The 20448-nt window shown below is 41.7% G+C and overlaps 1 protein-coding gene across 1 annotated transcript in view; it reads left to right on the top strand.

Annotated features, from left to right (window-relative positions):
* The window catches only part of LOC136884355 (uncharacterized), a 737352-nt gene that overhangs the window by 606687 nt on the left and 110217 nt on the right, over positions 1–20448 (top strand). The window lies entirely within an intron of this gene.

Here is a 20448-nt window from a genome sequence, read left to right as displayed (position 1 = left end):
GAACAAATCTAACTGGATTTTAGTGTGATTGAAAGTTCTGTGCCACGTTATGTAACAATTTAATTTCGTGTGGTTATTGTTAGCCTGGTCCCAGTCTAGGAAACCAAGAATAACTGCCGAGAGAAATCGTCGTGCTGACCATACGACACCTCATAATCTGCAGGCCTTCGGGCTGAGCAGCAGTCTCTTAGTAGGCCATGGCCCTTCGGGGCTGTTGCGCAATGAAAAGAAGAGTAGAAGAAGAAGAAGAATTGCTAGTCTGGTGCAGTCCTTGTAAGGCAGACACTCCAACAAAGGTGGGCGGCGTTTGCCGTATGTAGAAAACTGCGGGCAATTGTACTGGAGGATAGTGTTATGAGTGGTTTATTACTTGCAGGAACGTTAGGGCAGCACAAACGTCCAGTCCCCGAGCCAAGGGAAACCATTTAAGAATAAAATTTCCGACCCGGTCACGAATCAATCCCGGGGCCCTTTGAACCGAAAGCCACTACGCTGACCATACAGCCAAGGACAGTTATGTAATAAGACACTGTGATTAATATTGTTATTCAGCAGTATTGTATAATAATGGCGTATGGCCTCCGGAGGTCTTTCGAATTGACACCTTTAGGCGACCTGCTTATCAGTGACCTATGATGAATTCTAGCCCTGAAGACTGCATACACACACACATACACACACAGTCCCAGTCAGAGGAATTTACCAATTAAGGTTAAAATCCCCAACCTGGCCGGGATTCGAACCCGAGACACCATGCACCAAACGTCAACACGCCATTTAGCCATGGAGCTGGACTAGCAGCGTTGTCATAAAGGCCAGTAATGGCTTTCGCTCTCGTTGTGCCATGAACCTGTGGCCGGCGCTTGAAGGTCAGTTTTCTCAGCACGCCAGTATTAAGATGGCGGAGAGTGGAAGTTGTAGCGGAATGGTGGGCAGGAGATAGCAGCTTAGAACATTATCAATGTTATTCAAGCAGGCGAGGTGAGACGAGGAGAGAGAGAACAGAGCGGAACGTACAGCGGGAGAATACTGAAAGCACAAGGAAGCTTAGCCCAAAGAGGACCCAGAGGTTTGAACATAGGGAAAAGGTAGGTACCGGATAATCTTCCACGCGGATCCCAGCAAGATTTTCAAATGCCTTTACATACACACATTCTCAAATTAGAATGAAGATAGCAACCATACCTAGCAATAAGTCTAGCAATAAGTTAAATATCAGAACATTTACAAGTTCAAGTGACACAAGGAACTGCCAAGATATCAAGGCAGAGCTATAAAAGGGGGAGGAGCCAAGTAAAAACAATGCCACACATCACACTTGAAAGTACGTTGATAAGGCATTAAAACCTCAAACGAATTATAATTTTAATAGGCAGGAAAGCACTACTGTGGCGTAGTGGTTAATGTGATTAGCTGCCATCCCCGGAGGTTCGGGCTCGATTACCGTCTCTGCCACGAAATTTGAAAAGTGGTACGAGGGCTGGAACGGCGTCCACTCAGTCTCGAGATGTCAACTAAGTAGATAGGGTTCGATTGCCAGCTCAGTCATCCTCGAAGTGGTTTTCTGTAGTTTCCCACTTCTCCTCCAGGCAAATGCCGGGATGGTACCTAAGGCCACGGCCGCTTCCTTCCCTCTTCCTTGTCTATCACTTCCAGTTTTCCCATCCCCCACAAGGCCTCTGTTCAACATGGCAGGTGAGGTACTGGTCCTACTTCCCAGCTGGATTCCCAATCAAATATCTCACGCTCCAGGATGGTAGAGGTGGGATCCCTCGCTGAGTTCGTGAGAAAAACCAACTCTAGGCGGCAAACGGACTAAGAAAGAAAGAAAGAAAGAAAGAAAGAAAGAAAGAAAGAAAGCACAAGAAACGGCAATGACCCAAATCATGTAACATAATGCGCATAATGCGCATGAGAAGTTCAAGGATTAGAGCCAGATGAACTCTATGAAACAAGCACTAAAGTTTAAAAGCCCCTAAAAGGGAAAGAAGAAAGCCATCCATTTCTGGTAATCTATATTATTAAGAATGATAACGTGTCTGATTGATTGATTGATTGATTGATTGATTGATTGATTGATTGATTGATTGATTGATTGATTGATTGATTGATTGATTGATTGATTGATTGATTGATTGATTGATTGATTGATTGATTGATTGATTGATTGATTGATTGATTGATTGATTGATTGATTGATTGATTGATTGATTGATTGATTGATTGATTGATTGATTGATTGATTGATTGATTGATTGATTGATTGATTGATTGATTGATTGATTGATTGATTGATTGATTGATTGATTGATTGATTGATTGATTGATTGATTGATTGATTGATTGATTGATTGATTGATTGATTGATTGATTGATTGATTGATTGATTGATTGATTGATTGATTGATTGATTGATTGATTGATTGATTGATTGATTGATTGATTGATCCGGATAGGCTCAAAAACTGCAGGATCGATTGAGCTGAAATTTGGTAAGAATACAGCTTGAAATCGTAAGTCACGCAAGGAATATTTTTGATCTTGACAGGTTTCACCGTTTCGAACCAGTGAGGGATTTTATGGGGGTATTTCCCAAACTTGGATAATTTTTGCTCTATATCAACTAAAAGAACGGTCCGACTCTTTGGCCGAGTGCTCAGCATTGAGGCCTTCGATTCAGAGGGTCTCGGGGTCGATTGCTGGTCGGGTCGGGGATTTTAATCACATTTGATTAATTATTCTGGCTCGGAGACTGAGTGTTTCTGTTTGTTCCAACACTTTCCTATTCATATTCGGACAACACAGTACAAAACCAACCACCACAGAAACACGCAATAATGATTACTGATTACATTCCCCCATATATGGTTGGCGTCAGGAAGAGCTTCCGGCCGTAAAACACGTCCAAATCCACATATGCAATACAGTTCACACCTGTGATCCCACAGGTGTAGAAAAAGCGGTTTAAGAAGATCAACTGAAAGAACGTTTTAACCGTTTGGTCCAACCAAAAGTAAAGTGCGCCGTGTAGCCTTGAAATTGAACTTTCTACAAAAAATGTTAAATGCATTTTCTTTGTAACTCTAACTGTTTGCGAGACAATTCAGCTTTCTTGTGTTTTTTATTGTGGTCCCCTTTACTAATGAATAGGCTACGCATTTCGCCCGGAAGTCCTTCGTCTGTTTGTTGTTTTTTTGTTTTGTTTGTTTTTTTGCTATTGGCTTTACGTCGCACCGACACAGATAGGTCTTTGGCGACGATGGGACAGGAAAGGGCTAGGACTGGGAAGGAAGCGGCAGTGGCCTTAATTAACGTACAGCCCCAGCATTTGCCTGGTGTGAAAACGGGAAACCACGGAAAACCGTCTTCATGGCTGCCGAGAGTGGGGGTTCGAACCCACTATCTCCCGAATACTGGATACTGGCTGCACTTAAGCGACTGCAGCTATGGAGCTCGGTCCTTCGCTTGTTAACAGGCCAGCTGAAGAATGAGCTCACCGTTCTAGGGAAAGCGTTCGGATTCTACAGTTGTATAGTACTAAGCGTGCTTATCCACATTTGAGAACTGCTGTGGCTGTAGTTTATTTATTCAGCCATTTTCATTATCATCGCCGGCATCGTATTATAGGTACTGTATGTATTGTATTTCTATCTTCTTTTAAATACTGCTTCCCAATGTTTATCCACATTGCACTAACATCGAAGAATCATAGCACAGTTTAAGTACTATGGTTCTTTGCTCAACGCTGAATGTGATACCATTTCAGACGCCCGTGCACAAGTAAATGCGTTCCGGATGAAGTGGCGACAAACTACTTTTGATCTCTGCCATCGTCGGATACCAATCCACCTGAAGTCCAAGGTTTGCACGACTGTTGTTCGCCCAGTCGCTCTATATGGCTCTGAATGCTGGCCAGCAACATCAAACATGAGCAAGCACTTCATGTCATGGAGATGCGCATGCTTCGCTGGTCACTTAGACTGACCCGGCTAGATCATGTCACCAACAAAGAAATCCGGAAAATCATGGGAGTTGCCCCCATCGTAGACAAGATGCTTAGGCTCGACTTCGGTGGTATGACCATGTAATGCGTAGAGGAGGTGCGTCTGTTGTACAGGCGGCACTTCGCATCACGCCATCTACAAATAGGCCACATGGTCGGCCCCCCAAGAAACGCCTTCAAAAAGACATGTACTACGTTCATCTTGTTCCAAACGATGTGCTTAATAGAACCAAGAGGAGATTGGCTTGCAAAACAGTGGAAACGAATCAATTGTGAGACAAACGCTAAGACGATGATGATAGCACTTGTTACCGTGTTTTGGTGGATCAGCAGAGGTGAAAGAAGGTGCGGGCTGGAATGGGTCTAACTACAAGTCCGAAAGATGAATTTAAAAATTCAATAAAGGTTATATTTTCAACAGATAACAAGATTTAACAATTTTTCACTAGGTGAAATAACAATGAATATTCAGGTACAATAATAATTTTACAAGCGAAAACACAAGTTAAGGTCTTTACAAATCCTGGGCTTTTCGCCCTAATTTGACCATCCTTGAGCTCTCAGCTCACAACCACAAATTACCAAAGGGCAGAAAACTCCTAATTACATGGAGCACTTGCTCCCACCTCGTAATGTCAAGCCTCCTAGAGAAAGAGCTGACCCGCTCTCAATCGTCCAAGCCTATTAAAGGCAATAACAGATTATTACACTTAACTGCTATCAAGGCACAACTTATAATGGAACAGGGGTACTTCGTACCCAATCTACTGGGCCTTCGCAGGAAGGAAAACAAAAACGGGTTAAGTTAATGGCCCAAAACACAAAGCAGAATGGAGGCGAGTACTTGCACTCCTACATGAAGGCTTGTTAAAACCTAAGTGGCGCTAAGCCGATACACAGGGGCTATTACCACACTAGGGAGGTGACTCGTATAAGAAAAATAATTTAACACAGTAATGAAGAGAAGAAAATCGGTTATGAAAACGTAGTCACCTCAAATCCAAATTGAAGGGGAGCTCGAGAGGGTAAAGCATTCTCTATCCCCGATTTACAGTTAAAGTAATAAGAAAATGTTTACATAAGCCGGCACAAAGTTACATTTTTAAACAGGTAGAATACTATGAAAAGGTTTCGAACCTTCCCCGGGGGTTAAACTGCTGAACAAGAAAGAAATAAGATGTTAAAAGGCCATTACCTTTGCTGAAGAGCTGCTGCTCGAAGGAAGAGGCACAATCCGCCCCCTGCTATACTTCCATACACTAAGCTAGATGTTGTTGAAGTGGCGACGAGCCATTAAAATCATCAGTTTTTAAATCCTCATTGAAGATTCGAGACCTTTCATGAATAATTAAGACATACCCACAGGCGTTTATTGCTTGCCCAAAACTTACACATTAAAATTGGAGAAGAAGGACACTATGGGTCCAAAATTAATTAAAGAAATTCGGGATCGGCTAAGTTCAAAACTGGCGGAAATAAAGATTAATATTGCCAACCCATAGATGAAAACAAAATTTAGTAAAGAACAAAACTTCTGAATACAAAATTTCTTCAAGTAAAGTTCCTTCATTTCGCACCAGGGTGCATGATCATAGTTTGTGGTAGAGACATCTGTGAGAGAATGTCCAGACTTTTTGATCAATAAAAAACAAAACAAATCGAAATACACACAGTGACATCTTCTGAGAAACAGTTGAGTTGATTCGGTTTTTAAAGTTCAGAGTTTCTCCAGTAGAGGAGTACTTTAAGGCGGAACATTCAAATGTGCGGCGTATAGGTGTACCAGCCAGTACAGCACTTAATAAAGATTTGAAGTGAACACAATTTAGAAAAACTGCATAGGCCTATCAGTTTATTTATTTATTTATTTTTGCTAGTGGCTTTACATCGCACCGACACAGATAGGTCTTTTGGCAACGACGGGATAGAAATGGCCTAGGAGTTGGAAGGAAGCGACCATGGCCTTAATTAAGGTACAACCCCAGCATTTGCCTGGTTAGAAAATGGGAAACCACGGAAAACCATCTTCAGGGTTGCCGACAGTGGAATTCGAACCCACTATCTCCCGGATGCAAGTTCACACCTGCGTGCCCATGACCGCAAGGCCAACTCGCGCGGTACCTATCAGTTTAAAGAACAGGATTAGTTCCAGGGTTTTATCACTGCTTACAAGTATAAACAACGACATTTGCCTGATCAGATTCTGCTGCTTTCACGCCCATGTAAGTGAAAGAGGACGAAGAATTTTAATATGTCATGCCCATTCACGTAGCGCAGATATTTCCAGAATGACACTAGTCCGTGAAGTCAGTATCACATGGTGAAATCGCTGACAGGTGAGGTAATATGAAGGCAGGGAAGGTAACTCGCTTACAGTATTTATCGTGTGGCTTTTAGTGCCGAGAGTGTCTGAGAACATTTTCGGCTCCTCTGGTGCAGTCTTTATAAGGCAGATCCTCCAACGAGGGTGGGTGGCATCTGCCGAGTATGCAAATTGCGTGTTATTGTCGTGGAAGATAGTGCTGTGTGAGTTTCAGGAATGTTGAGGATATAACAATTTAAGATTAAAATCTCTGACCCAGCCGGGAATCGAACCCGGGGCTCTCTGAACCGGTGCCATGAATTACAAAACGGTTCGCGTAACTAACAGCCTTACAAGCAATTCCAAGTTCATTTAATTTACCACTGATCTGCAATTAGGGCTGTCACCTAGGTGGCAGAAGATAGAATACTCAGACTTGAGTCTTTTCAGGATTGGGTACGAGTTGGTTTTTCTTCCAGTAATTGCCAGTTTTTTTTCAATGTGTTTGTCAACTGGCTTTCTCTTACTTCAAAGTGATCTGACTGAATAGCGAGAGCAAGATCATCCGCATATATAAAGCTCTTCGAATTTTGTGACTGAAGTGTATATACATTATAAACAACATGGGCGCCAGTACACTTCCTTGGGGAACGCTATTCTTCTGAGTCCGCCAGTGGCTGCACTGAACTTATATTCTGTAAACAATACCAAGTTTTGTATTATGACAATTCCCTCAATTTTGTTTAATTCATTCTGTTCTTTACACAACAGGTTAAAATCCATACATGAGGAGAGAATTTTATTTTCAGCCTGAAAACACAAACATGGAATAGGGCCTACAAAGTAAGTATTAAAGATTTGTGAACTTCAAAGTACTGTGCTCCAGTGTCGAAAATTTCGTTCACTCTTCTAAAAGCTTCTGTAATAAGATCTCGTTGGCGTATAAGAAACTTCGTTCAGTCGTCTATATCCCTCTTTGAAACTCCATTCATGAAGACTACGCAGCGCTCTCTCTTTATACATATATCCGTCTCTCTCCTTCCAGTATGACCCACTTCTGAAGCAAAACGAGTTCCAAGAGAACTGTCGTATTCAAGTTAGAATAATTCGCCTACTCCTCTTTCTCACACACACACAGACATCTGTACTTGAGACAAGGGAGTAGTTCACATTGCGACACGTGTTTTAGTTGTGATTTATATTCTGACTCGGGTAAATGCTTTCTGCGCTCTTCTCTGAAACCGTGGAATGATAATTTAGCGTAAAAGTTGTTGCTAAATACAAGGTTCAAGACGCAAAAATAGCATATCATCCTTCCTCATTAGAATACACTACAGACCATTAAAACTGCAACACTATGACAGTGCCCGTACAAGCATAGGGATTTCTCTTTCAACTTGTCGCTGAATGTAACTCTGTATCCGTAGTACAGTAGTGTGTCAGCCTCCAAATCTCAAGATCGTGGGTTGAAACCTGACCCAGGTAGTCGAAAGGCGGAAGGTAGATAGGCACTCTATATCTCATAACGTTAGCATATCTGGTGGCACATTTCGTGTTTACCGGACATATTGATTGATTGATTGATTGATTGATTGATTGATTGATTGATTGATTGATTGATTGATTCTTCTTCTTTCTTTTTCTACCGCTTTTCCTACACCTGTGGGGTCGCGGGTGCGAACTGTGTCGCACATGTGGATTTGGCCCTGTTTTACAGCCGGATGCCCTTCCTGACGCCAACCCTATATGAAGGGAAGTAATCACTATTGCGTGTTTCTGTGGTGGTTATTAGTGTAGTGTGTTGTGTGAATATGAAGAGGAAAGTGTTGGGACAAACACAAACACCCAGTCCCCGGGCTAGAAGAATTAATCAGAGACGATTAAAATCCCCGACCCGGCCGGGAATCGAACCCGGGACCCTCTGAACCGAAGGCCAGTACGCTGACCGTTCAGCCAACGAGTCGGACGATTGATTGATTGATTGATTGATTGATTGATTGATTGATTGATTGATTGATTGATTGATTGATTGATTGATTGATTGATTGATTGATTGATTGATTGATTGATTGATTGATTGATTGATTGATTGATTGATTGATTGATTGATTGATTGATTGATTGATTGATTGATTGATTGATTGATTGATTGATTGATTGATTGATAAGGAAATATATATAAGTTATAGTGTGAGTCTCAGTCATCGAAACTGATGGGTTTTCTACGAACATACGAAACCAGTGTGATGGTGATCGTGCTCTCCTTTACCAATAAGCCCTGTATGTAAATATCTGTACAAACTTTCAATGCGATGACTTTGCTGTTGAGCTCCTTCAAGTTGGTAGGTTAATCCTTCCTCTACCTCTTCAATTCTATTTGCGCATCACTGTGCCCATATACTGTCCAACATCATCAGCAATATTTAGAAAAGATAAATCCCGAAACGTGATATACCACAAATATCCCGCCATCTCAGTTGATGAGCCTGCTGTTTAGCTACCATATTCTTGAGCGAGGAATGCCGAAGCCATCTATGGTCTCTCGAATAACGGGTAAATACTTTTCCACTACGTACAAACCGCCCCCGTGTCCTTCACTCGCGCACTAACTTTTTCCCGAGAGGTGAGTCTGGCGTACTTGTTTGATCCACGTATTTTGCACATGTCGGTCAATCTGATGTGTACTTCTAGGTCTCGAAATTGTATTCGCTATCAATGTAGCTCTGTTCGACGAGACGCATTCCAGGACAAATTTCACTACGATCCTCTGCACATACCGTAAAGAATCGATAGTAAATACACTGGGTTTCAAACATTTTGAAGCTTTTCAAACATTCATCATCTGGCTCCTTTGTGTGGATCCACCGAGCGTGTTGGCCATGAGGTTATGGTCACGTAGCTGAGAATTTATATCCGATAGATGGTGGGTTCGAATGCCACCATCGACAGCCCTGAATATGGTTTTCCGTGGATTCTCACATTCACAACCAGGCATGTGCTGGGGCTGGACCTTAAATGAGGCCACGGCCGCTACCTCTCTGATCCTAGGCCTTTTCCATCCTTGCGTCATCGAAAATTTTTGATGTGTTATTGCGAAGTTAAGCCAATAACAAAATAATTGATTGGATCCATTCCGAACCACGACATTTGTGTACAGTGTGTCCCGCTCCCAGCAGGGCCGGTAGTCGACATGTACATGCACGCTCCGAGCGGTGTATTCATAACCTCATGCTGACTCACTGCATAGCCACGAGACGGTCAGTTACTCGAATCTGTACGTCGTGGAGAGCTGTAAAGCCGTGGAGTGATACGTTTGTTGCAAGGGCACGTGTGGTTGAATTCCGGTAGAATTAATTGGATTAATTTCATCATTACACCGTTGAAATGCCAGTGAAATTCACGCTTGAAAAAAGAGTTTTTAACTTCTACACATATGTAACAGCCGAGTCATGTAGAGAGGTGTGTAGGCAGTTTCAGGAGAGATTTTCCGGACTTCCAATTCCAGGTAGAGAAACAGATGTCTCGTGAATAAATTAAGAACAACAGTATTATGTAATGTTGTAACTCCTAAACCGAAACGAAGGGTTCTATCGGAAGAAAAATCGACGACATTAACACATCATTCGTACGATCTCCCACTGAATCTGTACGACGCGACGTGCTGCACAACAAGTCGATATCTCAAAATCCTCAGCACATAGGGCTACGAAAACATTGAAATTAAAACTTTACCCAAACAGTAATTATGCGCGTGAATAGCAATTTCGTTAAAAGATGCCAGGAATATTTAAATGCTGAAGGACACCACTTTCAACGCCGCCTGTAAGAAAAGGCTATTGGGTACTTGATGAAAGCTATTGGGTGCAATAAAGGTAATAGTATCAGTAATAGAATACGCAGGAGGTTATTGATATACCGCTCAGAACATGCATGTTGTCTGCCAGCCCCGTTGGGTGTGGAACACACTGTAGATCAATAGAGTTAATGTATCTTCTTGTTCTCCACCTTCTTCTTCTTCTTCTTCTTCTTCTTCTTCTTCTTCTTCGTCTTCTTCTTCTTCTTCTTCTTCTTCTTCTTCTGCTTCCATCGTCTCCTCATAAGACTGGCGACCATCATACAGTAAGCTTATCCCATTGTGTGTTTCCCCTTGTCACAATTGCGCACTGTTGGAGATTCTATTTTCTGGATAATGTTCTCCAGGCACGTCCAGGTTTCCCTTCACTCTCACCTTCTATCATCAGTTGTGTCAGAATGTATTTGTCATTTCGGAAAATGTGACAGAAATAGGCCACATTCTTGCGTTTTGCGACTTCACATGATTTTCCGATACTGTTTGTTTATGCATTACTAGTAGATTATCCCCGTGATGTAGACGTAGCGTGTTTGCCTCTGATTCGGGGACCCGGGTTCGATTCCTAGCCAGGTTAGGAAGTTTTACTTGGACCTGAGGGATTGATTCGACGTCCACTATCTACGTGATTACAATTAAGGAGCTATCTGACGGTGACAGGATTCGCCGATCTAGAAAGCCGAGAATAACGTTCGAGAGGATTCGTTACGCTGACCACGCATCACCTCATAATCTACAGATCTTCACTGCACATGATCGACCCAGTTGGAGAAGACTCATTGCACGGACAAACCAGTCATTAGACCGAATTACTCCAAGAAGAAGAAGAAGAAGAAGAAGATTGGTAGATTAGGCAGAAGTAGGGTTACCATTCACATTACGACCAAGATACCGCTCCTGTTCTACAGTAATGTACCGTACCCAGGGGTAAATACCCTCTAGGACGATGCCTCCATTCCTGTATGAACATCCGACTAACTCAGGGTTGGGCAGAGTGTGGGTAGGTTGTCGGTTGGTTCTACTCAAATATATCAATCGATGACAGGAAATGGAGGTATAACACGAATGAGAAACAATCATGGGGGTAAGATGGATTTATTGATAAATATCCCCGATCATATTACGAGAAAACAATAAAATCAAGAAAAAATAATATGTCAAAATGAACTCAAAAATGTAGAAAATAAATGGAAATCAAAACGTTACTTGAATGATAAGACAAAATTTGAAATCAAAAATCAAGTTCAACAAAGAACATTATATACATCAAGACTGAGCTGCTTCTTATAGTCCATTGTTTATATTGTCTGGCAAAAAGTGTACGCAAACACTGACATGTGGTATTTCCGTATGGAGTTACACACTATCGCATCACAACGATACGGTTTCCAAATTTACGTTAAATCCGAGAGTCGTCGAAATACTGCCGTTAAATAAAAGTTACATTATAAAGAAAAGTTATGACGAAAAAGGAAAATAATTAAGACGCAATGGACGCTATGTAAGTTATGCAAAATACTAGGGGCCTATCCTATACTATACTGTATTTACAACAATCCAAATAATCAAACTAAACACATCTATATACATCGGATATCGAGTAAAGTCTTAAATGCTACACAAATTCTACTGTGAAACCCGGTTCACTGCAAAAGATCTAGACAGAACTAGATAAACCATCAATACTTCAGCACTCGGGCTGTTCCCTTTTTAAAACAACGAGACAAGTATACAACCACAAATAACAATTTAACACATCAACTTGTAAGGGAAAGACATATAAATAACCCTTGATATCATGAAGAAAGCAATGGGCAACATTGCCTCCTTCTGCTGCTTTTGAGCGCTCAACAGCGCGGTCATCCGTCATGTACTTCCGGATAAATTACGAGCTGAAAAGAAATATTGAACTCAACACTATGCTAAAGTTTAGATTCTGTCTCCCGAGGCTGTCACTAGGAAGTTTCGTCTCCTTCACACCTACAGATAAACACAGGCCAGAAATCAGCTTGCCATGAGATAACGCCTTTCGCCGGCTACACGGAAACTCACGTATATTCATACCTTCTTAGCATGCTTTTACCATTGAATATCATCAGACTCAATAGTCTGGAATTAATACTGTCCATTCTGATCACAATATACACTCAGAAGACACTTAGCAGGCACACACATCTGCACAATATTCTTTCTCTTGTCAGGCATACAATCAGCCTGCATCAATACATTATAATTCAGCATGCAATCTTTATCTCATTTTCTCATAAATCCCATTGGCCTTCCACATTATGAGACTCAGTTCATGTCCTTTACAGACCATCAGGCAAAACAGAATCCAACTTAACTCAAAGATCTTATTTTAACAACGACGTTCTGCAGCTCCCTCAGTCAGCTTCCAAAAAATCATGCGTCATGCAGAATATCTATACCTGTCTCTCAGAATAACCGAAATGAAATGAACTAATACGTATTGAACGTTGCATAAAGATGAACCTGTCAATCTAGCCCTTCTAGCATATAAATAAGGAAAACTCGGAATATCCTATACTAAGTAACATACGTAAATAAACAACAACTAATCCTATCAATCCCTCATTTTCCCAATCATCTAATCATAAAGCAAAATGAAAATAAAATAAACATTATTCTCGTATCCGAATCTATCATATTAACAAAATCAAACAAACACATGCCGCCACGCTTACTTTACATGAAAATTCAAAATTCTATCTACACTGCCCTAGTACCTTAACATAATTTACATATCATGCCATAAATAACACATGCGTCTTAACTGAATTCCATCCGACGACTCTCGAGATACCAGGATAGCAGCTTACATCCGCGCTGATTGAAGGATTTACTCCATGTTAATCACAGCATTAACATGTGAGAATGCACTTCTTTCTTCTGCATGCATCGCCATCATCTTGCTGGAAAATACTCCACTGGAACACAGAAGACTATGGTTGACAATATCTTCGCTGCTTAATGCTACGAGCCGAAATACCCTTTTTCTTTACAAGATCAGCTAAACACACTGATATAATTATAATACACTTCACTTAAAGGGTGAGAATACAGTTTGAAAAGCAGCACACGGTTCGCTACGGAAGTTCCTCGCGAAACGCGCCCGTCGCGAAGTAGTGAAACAATAGGACGTCTCCACTACACTTGCTACACATCGGTCACTAAGCACCGTCTTTATATATTGAAAGTAAACTCTGCTAAAATATACTATTCCGTTTACTCAAGAACAGTAAAATCTTCCAACTGCACAATTTAAAATATCATTTAGAACCAGATACTGTTACTGGAATCACGATCACCAAATCAGAGTTTGTGCTTCCGCACTATCCAAGCATTTAACACAGAGTGACGCTCTCCAGAGCTTGGGTTACTGAGGAGGCTTCGGTGACGCCATATCAATAATGGGGTTCCCGGGTGTCTGAACCAACCACCAATCAGAAAATTCGTCGTATATGATGACACAATATTTATTGTGATATTTTTACAAAACACAGCTCAAACACTAGCAAATCGCTTCCACCAATTTTTATATTACTTTTCCAAATATATCTGACTTCTGAAACTGTAGAAAACCGATTACCTACAGAAACTGACTTTGGCAACTGAGCACGTTGGTCATTCTGGAATTAAGATTTGGCGCGGTGTGGCCTCCATGTTTCCCAAGTCCTTAATTTCCATTGGCTGAAATATATTGCTTGGTCAGCATCTAATACACGTGTCGACCCTTGCCAGCACTTGGTTACGCCACCCTTTCTCACGGTCATACGGAAATATGAAGCAATGTCCAGCGACTCGCGGTCTTGCTCAACATCCGGTATCAACTATCTTGGGATACGATGCTTTAACATGTTAGACTATAACTTTTATGAATAAATTTTACATATTGGGTCAAATAATACTCTAATTATTATTATGGGCCGGCAGGATACGGCTCAGTAAGAGCCATTTTAAAGTTCAGAATCACTTACTTGACCATTCGGCAGCTATCTATGTACAGTATAACTAGCTGCTTGCCTGTGATCGAACACGTAGCTTTGTCTCTCTATTCCAATCATGAAGCGTCCTAAGGATATTCTTGACCATGAAGGTACTGCCAGCTATGTGTCTTACTGTTAAACTTCCGAGGGAGGGGGTATTGTGTTGTCGATGGCTTGGTATTGATTAATGTATATCATCGCGGTATTAAAGAAGTTTAACAGAACATCCCCACAAAGCGTACTTTTAATATCATATGTAATCTATTACAAAGTACAATAGAACCGAGTCAGAACTATCTTTTCTTAGACCCAGCTTCTTCTTTTACACTAATGTCCCTCTAAAGATACAAAGCATAAGCAGTACCAGTTCATTTTACATAAAACGTCAGATAAAGACAGTAACAGAACTTACAGAGATCTAGAACATAGTTTACCTTGAACACTGCATTACCGTCCGGCTCCTTGGCTGAATGCTCGGCGTACCAGCCTTCGGTACAGAGGGCCTCATGTTCGATTTCCGGCCAGGTAGGAGATTTTAAAATGGTTAATTATCTTGGCTCGGAGACTGGGTACTTGTGATGTCTCCAGTATCCCTACAACTCATACCTCACACACAGCACTATTCTCCACTTCAAAAAACGCAGTTTTTATACGTGGCAGGGTCTGCCTTACCAGGACTACACCAGGCTAGAAATAGCCACAAGAAATTATTTACTAATAGTAATAATAATAGTAGTAGTAGTAGTAGTAGTAGTAGTAGTAGTAGTAGTAGTAGTAATAGCGTTTGTGGTTGTGGTGGTGTATTATTTCAGTTCTGTCAATCTATAATTTTAAACTACTCGTAATTTAACATGGTAGGAGAACCAGCTGCTTTTGGAGGCTTATTAACTCAACGAGAGATTGATATGCATTTATTTCTACTTTCCCCATTTGGAGACTGCCAAATAGACAAAACTTACATAAAAAGTGGATCTCTAAACTACAGAGATCGTGTAAAATATGTCTATAAATTATTGGTAAACTCAGTAAAAATCGTATCAATCAATAATTTTGAAACCCATGAGGAACCAACTCTTTATAGGACAAAGAAATGGCTAAGAGTATGAATGATGTATTACTATTGAAAACGAGCCTCGCAGGGCTGCCAACCCAATGTTCTTAATACAGTGACAGGTACAGCTATTATCGCGTGTTGTAAACAAGGGCGATCAACGATCAACTTGTTTCTCCTTTCCTTTCTAGATTAATACTGTTTACACTGGCGTACTTACGAACCGTATTACTCTTACTATCCAAAGGTCATTTCTTTAATGTACAGTGGATCAAAAAAGAATGAGTTCATGGTGCTGTATGTCCCTCGTATTTAATATTTTTCAGATGTGATTTTAAATATTATCACCGAGCAAGTGGCTGTGAGGTTTAGGTCACGTAGCTATCAGCTTGCATTCGGGTGATAGTGCGTTCGAACCCCACTGTCGGCAGCCCTGAAGATGGTTTTCCGTGGTTTCCCATTTTCACACCAGGCATCAGGAGACTGTACCTTAATTAAAGCCACGGTCGCTTCCGTCGTACTTCTAGCCCTTTTCTGTCCCATAGTCGTCATAAGACCTACTTGTGTCGGTGCGATGTAAAGCATTTTTTTAAATAACATTAAATATGATCAAAATGTAATTCACTTTTCGTGTAAATACAAACCTTGTGGATACTCACCACAAACATTATATCTGTAGGTTCATTTCTCTGAGAAAAGTTTTTTGTTGTTGTTGTTGTTTTACCGGCACAGAGAGATCTTATGGCGATGATGGAAGAGAAAAGGGCTAGGACTGGAAGGAAGTAACAAGACGCCTTAATTAAGTTACAGCTCCAGTATTTGCCCTATGCGAAAATGAGAAATCACAGAAAACCGCCTTCAAGACTGCCGACAGTTGGGTTCGTACCCACTATCTCTCGAATGCAAGCTGATAGCTATGTGACCGAAACCGCGCATACACTCGCTTGGTTAAGAAAAGTGTACCTGCCATGCGCTCATTCTTTTCTTGAGTGAATGTGTAAGTTGCTTCTATAAAATTGCGTGGCTTGTTTTCATTATGATTATGAAGAGGATAAAATATCCAGATCTCATGTTAATAGCAAAGAATAAGGCGAATCAGCAACATCTCATGACACGTTGAGCAATTATTATTATTATTATTATTATTATTATTATTATTATTATTATTATTATTATTATTATTATTATTATTATTATTGTCCGACTCGTTGTCTGAATGGTCACAGGGTCGGTTCAGAGGGTCCTGGGTTTGATTCCAGGCCAAGTCGGGGATTTTAATCGCTTCTGATTAATTCCTCCGGCTCGGGGAGGGGGTGTTTGTGTATGTCCCAACACTCTCCTATTCATATTCACACAACACACTACACTACCAACCACCACAGAAACACGCAATAGTGATTACATCCCTCCATATAGGGTTGGCGTCAGGAAGGGTATCCGGTCGTAAAACAGAGCCAAATCCACATGTGCGACGCAGATCGCGGCCGCGACCCCACAGGTGTGGGAAAAAGCGGTGGCAAAAGAATATTATTATTATTATTATTATTATTATTATTATTATTATTATTATTATTAAGCCCAGTTTTACGGCCGGATGCCCGTGATGAAGCCAACTCTGTGTGAGGGCATGTATTCACTATTGCGTGTTTCTGTGGTGGAGGACAGTGTGGTGTGTTGTATGCTGATGAAGATGTATATTAGGACGATCAGTAACACCCAGTTCCCGGGCTAGAGGAATTAACCAAACGTGGCTAAAATCCTCGGCTCTGCCGGGAATGGAATGCTATGTCTTTGAAACGAAGGCCAAGGAGCCGGACAACGCGTTGACGCGATTTCATTTCCGTGTAAGATGGAAAAGCTATAAATGAGATCTTGTTCTGGATTCTAACACAAATGTTTCTCCTAGGAACGACAGCGACAAATATCAACACTAAAAGGGCTTCAGTTAATGGCAGGAATTTAAATGCTTTTGGTGCAAAACTCCATTTTAAAAATATATAAATAGAATTAATTGCATCTCTCCCCCTCATTTTCAAGCAAATTAATCGTATGTGAACAGTTTAATTCATTGTAATAAACGTATAACACCAAACAGAAAAAGAAATAATGTTGTAATTCTGTTCAACATTTCGTTAACTACTACCGCTCTTAAGAGTCACTGGGTTGCAAGATTTTTTCGCTTAAAAGGGTTTTCTGTAAAGCACCACTAAAATTACCGGAAAAAAGTTTACACATCTATAGATCCTTCGATGCCAGTCGACTCTACCGTGTGTCAACGCAATGTTTAAGTTTATGAGCAGAGCACTTAACGAACTGAGTTATACAATCAGAGTCTTAAAATCTAGATAATAGTACATAGCCTATTTAATAATCTACATAATAAATTTCCTGAGGAATCGTATGCGAAACACAGATATCAGGCGCAAGTCGGAAGTAAAGGGTGCTGAAAGAGAAATCTGGGCTCAAAAATACAGTTAGGGAGATCGCAGATTGTGAACAGATTCCATGAAGTGGACAACTGTGATAACTGAATGGTACCCCAGTGATGGGCAGCAAAGCAGACGGCGCTCTGGTGTCAAGAAACAGATTGTGGGGCTAATTATTTGACTGAGAACTGCACATGACAGAGGAATAGAGAAATTTGGAAGAACTGGGGGAGGCTTTTGCTCCAGGAAGGAACTGGATAGGCTAGAACAGAACGTAATAATAACGAAATGCCAGTCATTCACACATTCATGACAATATCTGAGGATTGGAGGCGGTCTAAACTTCTTTGGAATATTCATTAGATGGGTTCAAGTGCCAAGTACCTGGGTGTCACCCGGGAGCGAGGACTAACGTTTCGGCAACATATTAAACAACTTCCAGTTGTGGGCCACAGCAGGGTCTCTGGACACTGAAAACAAGCCTATCCATAAGAAACAAGCTCCTACTGTACACTTCACCAGTCAGACCGCTACTGGAGTATGCCTGCCCTACATCGGACATTGCCGCCGATTGGTTCTGGAAAAAGGTAGGTACAATTCGCTCAAAATCGGGTGCTTTACCTTATCACAGGTACCGATTGGTACGAACGTAATGCCCACACACATGAAGAGTGTCACATAGACACTCTACGGGATAGGAGGAGGAAAATAGCTGCCAAGTTATATAGAGAGTTGCCCTCGGTAGGTAACCCATTTATAAAATCATTAGGTCAATACGAGACAATGCCTTAAACACAAAAAGCCAATGGTCATCCTGAAATAAACAACATGCCTAATGCATTGGCCAGCCATGACACAAATTCCCTATTCTAACCCGTACATGTAACCCATTTTTTTTGCTAGTTGCTTTACATCGCACCGACACAGATAGGTCTTATGGCGACGATGGGACAGGGAAGGCCTAGGAGTGGGAAGGAAGCGGCCGTGGCCTTAATTAAGGTACAGCCCCAGCATTTGCCTGGTGTGAAAATGGGAAACCACGGAAAACCATTTTCAGCGCTGCCGACAGTGGGGTTCGAACCTACTATCTCCCGAATACTGGATACTGGCCGCACTTAAGTGACGACAGCTATCGAGCTCGGTGTAAACCATTTAGTCAGGAGATAAATTCATTAAAATATGGCATTCAAGACCGGTACCAGACGACAAGCCACAAGTTCACGACCCCGTGATTAACGCCACAGTGCCGATGAAACAGAATTGGGAGAGTGGAACCTCCAAATCGATCAGAGTGAAATTTGGTAACATGAGTAACAGTTAAATATTTCTGAAAATTTCATTCCCAAAGAGGCTAAAATAAGAAGGTAAAAACTATTAAATGCTTTGGAGCGAATTTCGCGGGCTTCTATGATGGGATTTTTTTACGCCACTTCCTTGGCTGAATGGTCAGCGTAGTGGCCTCGGCTCCAGTTCCCGGTCGGGCTAAAGATTTTAACTGCGGCTAGTGAATTAATTCACTGAGTTTATGAATGTTTTAAAACAGTTCACATATAACACACACAATATTGAATGCTTGTCAGCCCTTTTTCTATGATATTTGTTCATGGCGTCGCCTCTGTAGATCTTCTGCCACTACTTGTACCATACGATATGAACCTGCGTGTAATTGTAATTGCGGAAGTGTAGAGTGTTGAATGTGAGGAAAGGAACGTTAAGGACGACACAAACACCCAATCCCCAGGCTAGGGATATTAATCATTTGCAATTAAAAACAACTGACCCAGCCAGGAATCGAACCAAAGGCCAGCACGCTAACCATTTAGCCATGGAGCCGGACTTGGTTCCATAGTCGTAGCGCGTTAATTCAGGCGGCCACGCCACTCGGTACACACAATAGTGAATACATCGCCCACAACATGCTGGGTCAGGAAGGTCATCCGGTCGTAAAACGGGACTTAATCCACTTTAGTGTCAACCCCAGATAATTGAGAAGAAAGACCTACAAGAAGGGATAGAAGAAGAAGAAAAGAGGAGTTAGCATCCATATCTTTTGCCGTAAATGTATATTTGTTGTGATAGGCAGAGAAGATGAACGGGTTATTAATCTAAACTATACCATCCCATGGCACTTATATTCCCTACCAATTGACCGCTGATCAGTTCGAAGGCCTGCCGATTACGATATGATGCATGTTTAGCATGACGAATTCCGCCGGCCTTTATTCTTGGCTTTCTAGACCGGAGCCGTTATCTCACCACCAGGCAGCTCCTTAATTGTTCACACGTAGGCTGAGTGGACATCGAACCAGCCCTCAGATTTAGGAGAAAATCCCTGACCTGGCCGGGAATACGGGATCCGTAAAACAATTTGGTATTTCAAAATACTGCGATGTGATTATTGAGTTAATTAACCGATGCTTCATTCCTCGAGGTGCCAGAAGTCAGTCTCATCCGTTATTGCGCCCTTAACCCGTTTATACTCAATGTCCTTTATGATCTATACCAACAGTTCTGGTTTAGTAGCTTAGTTTATATCCGCCTCTGTGGTGTAGTGGTTAGTGTGATTAGCTGCCATCCCCGGCGGCCCGGGTTCGATTCCCACCTCAGCAATTCTGGAAGTGGTTTTCCGTGGTTTCCCACTTCTCCTCCAGGCAAATGCCAGGACGTACCTAACCTACGGCCACAGCCGCTTCATTCCCTTTTCCTCGTCTGTCCCTTCCAATCTTCCCATCCCCCCGCAAGGCCCCTGTTCAGAAGAGCAGGTGACGCCGCCTGGGCGAGGTACTGTTCATTCTCCCCAGTTGTATCC

Source organism: Anabrus simplex, chromosome 1 (genome assembly GCF_040414725.1).
Source record: "Anabrus simplex isolate iqAnaSimp1 chromosome 1, ASM4041472v1, whole genome shotgun sequence".
NCBI lineage: Eukaryota > Metazoa > Arthropoda > Insecta > Orthoptera > Tettigoniidae > Anabrus > Anabrus simplex.
This window is presented reverse-complemented; position numbering and strand designations above follow the sequence as displayed.